Genomic DNA, 6,002 nt, shown 5'->3' with positions numbered 1-6,002 from the left:
ACCCTAATGGAGGTTGTTCTCTATGGAGGTGGTAGCTGACCTACCTACTATTAATCATGAGCTAAGGTTTGAAAAACCGCATTTGTCATTACCAACAGGGGTTCCAAGTAAAACCACTGGCATCATGGGAGAGTGTCTGCATCTAAATTTCACTCTTTCATGGATGCCAGCATATGCTTGTCAAATAAAGCCTGACTTTAGTTTAGTTTTCCTTCTATAAATAGAGATATTTCTAAACTGGAAATGTTCAAACTTCAAACTGGCGCAGAAAAACAATTCAAAGGGTATTGAGTGTCTGATGGTTCAAATTACCTTGAAGGACGATCATTGCAGTATACTGTAAAATGAAACACTGCATATACATATTATACTAGAGAGTACCTGTGTGAAGTATGAATAACATAACCACCACACCAGAGGTGTAAGCACCTTTTGCAAGGCACTCAAGGAAACCAGTGAACAGCCTCAAAAATAAATGAACAGGTGGAGATGCAGACTGTATTTGCAGATTACAGCTCCACCACAAATCAAACTTCCATATTACAGCGAGACTGCTCAGCAAGGAAAAATAGTCAATTTCAGTAAGACTGAATGAAGACAGACTAAAAATTAATGGCATCTGCTCACACATTACTCAGCTGTAAGGTTTTCTAAGTACTCAGATGTAACACTGTGGAGGAAAACCCAAAGAAATGGCAAACAGAAGTTCATTCTAATAAATTGGAAATGTGGATCAAGTCCATCAAAACATTTTAATTAAATCATTAATAAAACAGATAAAAATATTAAGAAGACTCTGTGTAATAAACATCTTCAGGTATGCTGGGTTGTCCTTCTTGCTACCTAACGTGAGCAGACAATGCAAACCAGCTTTCTCGAGCTCTCTCCTTGTCCATCTATTGACAATGGAGAAAGTTTTTTTCAAATCCAAGCAATGACATGTAAATAATGCACAGTGTGTGTGTGTGTGTGTGTGTGTGTATGTGTAAAGACCTGGTAAAATCTGTGAGTCTTCAGTATTAAAGGAAAAATGTAACTTTTGATGCCTAAAGTGGGGGTCTGGGTGCTTGACTTTATCCTTTTAGAGGGAACCATCATTTTAAAGTAGTGTACTTTTTTTTTTCTGAACAATCACCTCTTCAAGGTGAATTTAACATTTACAACGAAGAGAGTGAAAATAATGTAAGATGACAGTGCCATTGGTGGGTCGCGTCCAACAGGGCAGAGAAGGATTTGGTCTTGGCAACCTCGGTGGCAACAGGCATCTGTAACCGAACGTCAAAAAATGGTGGTGGAGGAGGTGTGTCGAAAGGAGGAACCAGTAAGACACGCCAGAGCCATAGCGCTGGCCAAGCAGGGTCACTGGATGAATTGGGAGAGTTTTGAAAAGAGGAAACTCTTATGGAATGGCTGAGCGGTCTAAGACGCTGCGTTCAGGTCGCAGTCTCACCTAGAGGCATGGGTTCGAATCCCATTTCTGACAACTGTATCTTGGCACTTCTTTCTTCCTTCTACTCATGGGTCTTTGATCAGTGGTTGTTGATCAATGGTCATGAGAATTTGCATAATCGTGATGAAGGAACTGACCTCCAAGCCCACTGTTCCTTCAGGGGGCTACTTTCAGTCATTATGCAAATATACTGTTTATAAGATTGGGGAAACCTGCAGTCAGCTGACACTGAAGAAGTCACTTGGATGAGTGACGAGACATTTTTCCCACTGAAAACGCTACATTCAGATGAACAGAATCAACCTTTGGAGACTTCTTACTGTTGTGACAAAATACACTTGAAACTGGCAATTCTATATCAGTGGAGAACCAATTCCAACAGTCTAAGAGATGTCCATCAAGAGCCTGGGACGGTGGTATAATGTAGACCTCAATGATACCTGGCAACTTGACAAACGAAGGCAAAACTTGGCTAATGACCTCAGGCGGATTAACAACACTGCACTCCTTGAGTGAGGCTTGAGATGTCACTCAAGGACTCCCGGGACCCCATAGTGAGGGGCGCTGCTCCCACCCTAGCAACAGGGAGGAAGTGGACCACAGCCACGTCTGTGCTACAGGCCAAATCGGCTCTGAGCCATAATGACATGGTGGGTCGCGTCCAACAGGGCAGAGAAGGATTTGGTCTTGGCAACCTCGGTGGCAACAGGCATCTGTAACCGAACGTCAAAAAATGGTGGTGGAGGAGGTGTGTCGAAAGGAGGAAACAGTAAGACACGCCAGAGCCATAGCGCTGGCCAAGCAGGGTCACTGGATGAATTGGGAGAGTTTTGAAAAGAGGAAACTCTTATGGAGTGAAATCTGGTGAAATCGGTGGGACCTGATTTTTGGGGGGTGAAACCATACTGCATGTCTTCTCTGGCACATTGAATTTCTGTATGACTTGTGTTTTCTGTGAGAGCTTTATAAAATCAAGCAGCTAACCATGACGTCTGCCTTTACAAAACACTTGTCAATCACTAAAGTTATCCTTCACTTGTCAGTCACTATGTGGTACTAAAGAGCTGTCTGAAATTCAGTTACAGCCCACACAAAGTTACAGATTGGAGTATCCGAGTGCTGAGGTGCGCTTGTGCGCAAAAGTCACAAACACTCTGCTGACTCACTAACTGTACAGCTCCAAACCTCTTCCGACCTCAAAGTCAGCACAGAAAGTGGGCGCCACGAGCTTCGTAGTATGTGTTTACATGGCTGAACAGCTGCTATATTCGAACAAACGCCTTCAGAGGAGACTGCGACCTGAACGCAGTGCCTTCGCCCGCTTGGCGACCAAAAACAAGTTACCACTATGTGACATGCAGTATGGTTTCACCTCCCAAAAAGCAGATGCCACCGAGATTTGAACGCAGATCGCTGGATTCAAAGTCCAGAGTGCTAACCATTACACCATGGAACCGATGTGAAACTGTGTGAACTGTCATGTCATGGCAACCTGCCTAAAAGTATTCAGCCAAATGATCAGTATGCATGACATTGTAGATTATTCGCACTACGTTTCCATGGCTGAACAGCTGCTATATGTGTTATGAGAAGGATAATGTGTGTTTCTTCCAAAGTATCTAACAGTGGTAACCTCCACCAAACTGGCACTGCAATGTCAGAATGGCTGAGCGGTCTAAGACGCTGCGTTCAGGTTGCAGTCTCCCCTGGAGGTGTGGCTTTGAATCCCACTTCTGACATTGAAGCTTTACTCTTCTTGATATTGTGACAAAATACTCTTGGGTTAACCACGAGCTTTCTAAAAACTTGCATATAACAATTGTGCACCATTCATTGCTCATCTTTGCTGCCCATCATTACAACTTTGCTAATGATGGGCAGCAGGTTAGTGTCATGATGTTACCTCAGACATGGTTAAAAGCCCTGTTAACGTAAGTGCTTCTCGCCGGGTGCGGTGGCGCGTGCCTGTAATCCAAGCTACCGCGAGGCTGAGGTTTGAGGATTGTTTGAGCTCAGGAGCTCTGAGCTGCAGCAGGCTATGTCGATCGGGTGTCCGCATTGCGTTCGGCATTGATATGGTGATCCTGGGGGAGCCTGAGACCACCAGGTCACCTAAGGAGAGGTGCACCGGCCCAGGTCGGAGACGGAGCAGGTCAAAGCCCCCGTGTCGCTCAGTATTGGAATCGCACCTGTGAATAGATGCTGTAGCGCAGCCTGAGCAATACAGCTAGACCCAATCTTTATACACATCCTTATACTTGTCTCTAGATCACACAGCAGCCTCATCAGCATGTCTTGGTCTTTTTAATTCAAGTCCAAAACACTCACAAATCTGCTGCTCTGCTTGTCCGGCACCACCTCCACCTGCAGGACAGCTGCAACTACATCCTCCACTCTAAACACGCCACCGCCCAGCAGGTGGAGACAAACTCAAAGTAGGACATTTCCTTGGTGAGGAGAGAGGATGGAACCAAAAATGCATTTATCCCCGTGTTCTGTGTTGATGAAAATCACCCAACAGGAAAGCAGCTGGGCATTCATTTGAAACCAGTTCACAGGTTGGGCTGTGGTTCCCCCTCTAGCGTGTCTGCTTGAACTTTCAACTGTGAACCTCTTAGATCCAACCTTCCCAACTGCTCATCTCGCAAAAGACAAAATAGAAGAACCCAGAATGTCTTTTTATACCTGCTCACGCTTTTTCACGCTTCCCTCACAGGACGTCACATTTCACACTTTGGCCATCCAATCAAGTTGTTGACATCTAATCATTCCTGTCCACCACACCTGATCTTTCTATTTCGATCTGACTTACAACATTTAACACAAACTTTTAAATCAATATATTTTCTTAGTAATTATTTTTATTTGTTTATTACATGCACTTAACATACAAGTATGTCAAATGGAAATCAGCAACTGCGTGGGATTATTCAACTAGTTGGCTGCTGCAATGTGTCAGGATGGCCGAGCGGTCTAAGGCGCTGCGTTCAGGTCGCAGTCTCACCTGGAGGCGTGGTTTCGAATCCCACTTCTGACAATTGTATCTTGGCACTTCTTTCTTCCTGGTACTCATGGGTCTTTGATCAGTGGTTAGAGAGTTAATCTCATACAGCTTATGACAAAATTTGATCCGAAGTGATTGATGGCCCTAATCACGACCTTTTGACCTCCCGCCCCTCCCCCCCGGAAGCGTGTAATGAGCGTGACGAATCGCATCCGGAGAAGGGGTGTGGGAAACCCCCCGCGTGTCGAATTGCATCCTGAGAAGGGGGGGTGAACCCCGGAAGCGCGCCATCTGTTGCTAACCGTGTCGAATTGCATCCTGAGAAAGGAGGGGGGGAACCTCCGGAAGCGCGCCATCTGTTGGAGGAGAATAAAAAAGCAGAGAGGTGGAGTCCGTCACAATTTCTAAGGCACAGACACAAGATGGATTTCCTTCTGCAGCCCAGCAGCGTTCCTGTGTCCGATGAGATCTGCTCTCCCAAAGAAGAAGGCTTTGAATATGACATATTCAATCTCGATCCGGACCTTATGACCCTACCGGAAATACTCCGGAAGTGTCTAGTCATTTTCAGACCTGTTGCGTCATGTTCCCTAAGCACAGCGGTGATGCAGCAGCTGATTCTGTGATGTATAGAGAGACAGAGCGGGTGTAATTTTACTTTCTTAAGCTGCACCGGCGTTTGTAATGGAAATAAAGAGTGACTTCCTGTAGAGATTTCAATAGTATTTTATTTTCCTATAATACAGACGCTGTAAAAAACCTTTAAGATACACCATAGCTTGTGATGAAAAGAAGAACTTTCTATCCGCTTGTAATCTACAGGCTGCCTATGTGTAAAAAACGAATAAATATCCCTTAGTGAATACTACTTTTCCTTTTGAGAGACTGAAAAACAAACCAGCGACAGGCGATCTTGTTTCACTCACACACACACACACACACACACACACACACACACACACACACACACACACACACACACACACACACCCCGCGGGCCAAGGAGGAGTTTTTTTCTTCAATACTTTAACAATAAGTTTTCTCAATAGATAGAAAATGATGACGCTGAGGAGTCAACATCCGATATTATCATTGCTTGTAACCCGGTAAATAATTTCGTACATCTCCTCCCCTAAAATAAGCCTTAGCGGAAAAAAAAGCTCATATTCGAATAAGTTTATTAAAGCACCCCCCTCTGTGGGAAAGAGTCAACCATGAGGCGAGTTTTGTCAACAGCAATTGTCCATTTGGTAAAACAAATATCCGTCTCAAAGTCATATTTTACCGTTGCAGAATGCGGAAAACAGAAGGCACACACACACACACACACACACACACACACACACACACACACACACACACACCGCGGGTCAAGGAGGAGTGAGACAGCAGAATAGTTTTTTTCTTCATTACTTTTACAATGGGATTTCTCAATAGATAGAAAATGATGACGCTGAGGAGTCAACATCCGATATTATCATTGCTTGTAACCCGGTAAATAATTTCGTACATCTCCCCATAAAACAAGTCTTAGTGGAAAAAAGCTCA

The 6,002-nt window shown here is 44.4% G+C and overlaps 2 non-coding genes across 2 annotated transcripts; both read left to right on the top strand.

Annotated features, from left to right (window-relative positions):
- Positions 1–3,394: 3,394 nt before the first annotated feature.
- Positions 3,395–3,693, top strand: LOC146693470 (signal recognition particle RNA). The gene has a single exon (XR_014915009.1).
- A 711-nt stretch (positions 3,694–4,404) lies between these two features.
- Positions 4,405–4,487, top strand: trnal-cag (transfer RNA leucine (anticodon CAG)). Its single transcript has one exon. It is a non-coding gene; the product is annotated as a tRNA-Leu (tRNA).
- The last annotated feature ends 1,515 nt before the right edge of the window (positions 4,488–6,002 follow it).

Source organism: Copadichromis virginalis, linkage group LG14, assembly GCF_057382275.1.
Source record: "Copadichromis virginalis isolate Kocher_CV1m ecotype Utaka linkage group LG14, C_Virginalis_male_GT1.1, whole genome shotgun sequence".
NCBI classification, from domain to species: Eukaryota; Metazoa; Chordata; class Actinopteri; order Cichliformes; family Cichlidae; genus Copadichromis; species Copadichromis virginalis.
This window is presented reverse-complemented; position numbering and strand designations above follow the sequence as displayed.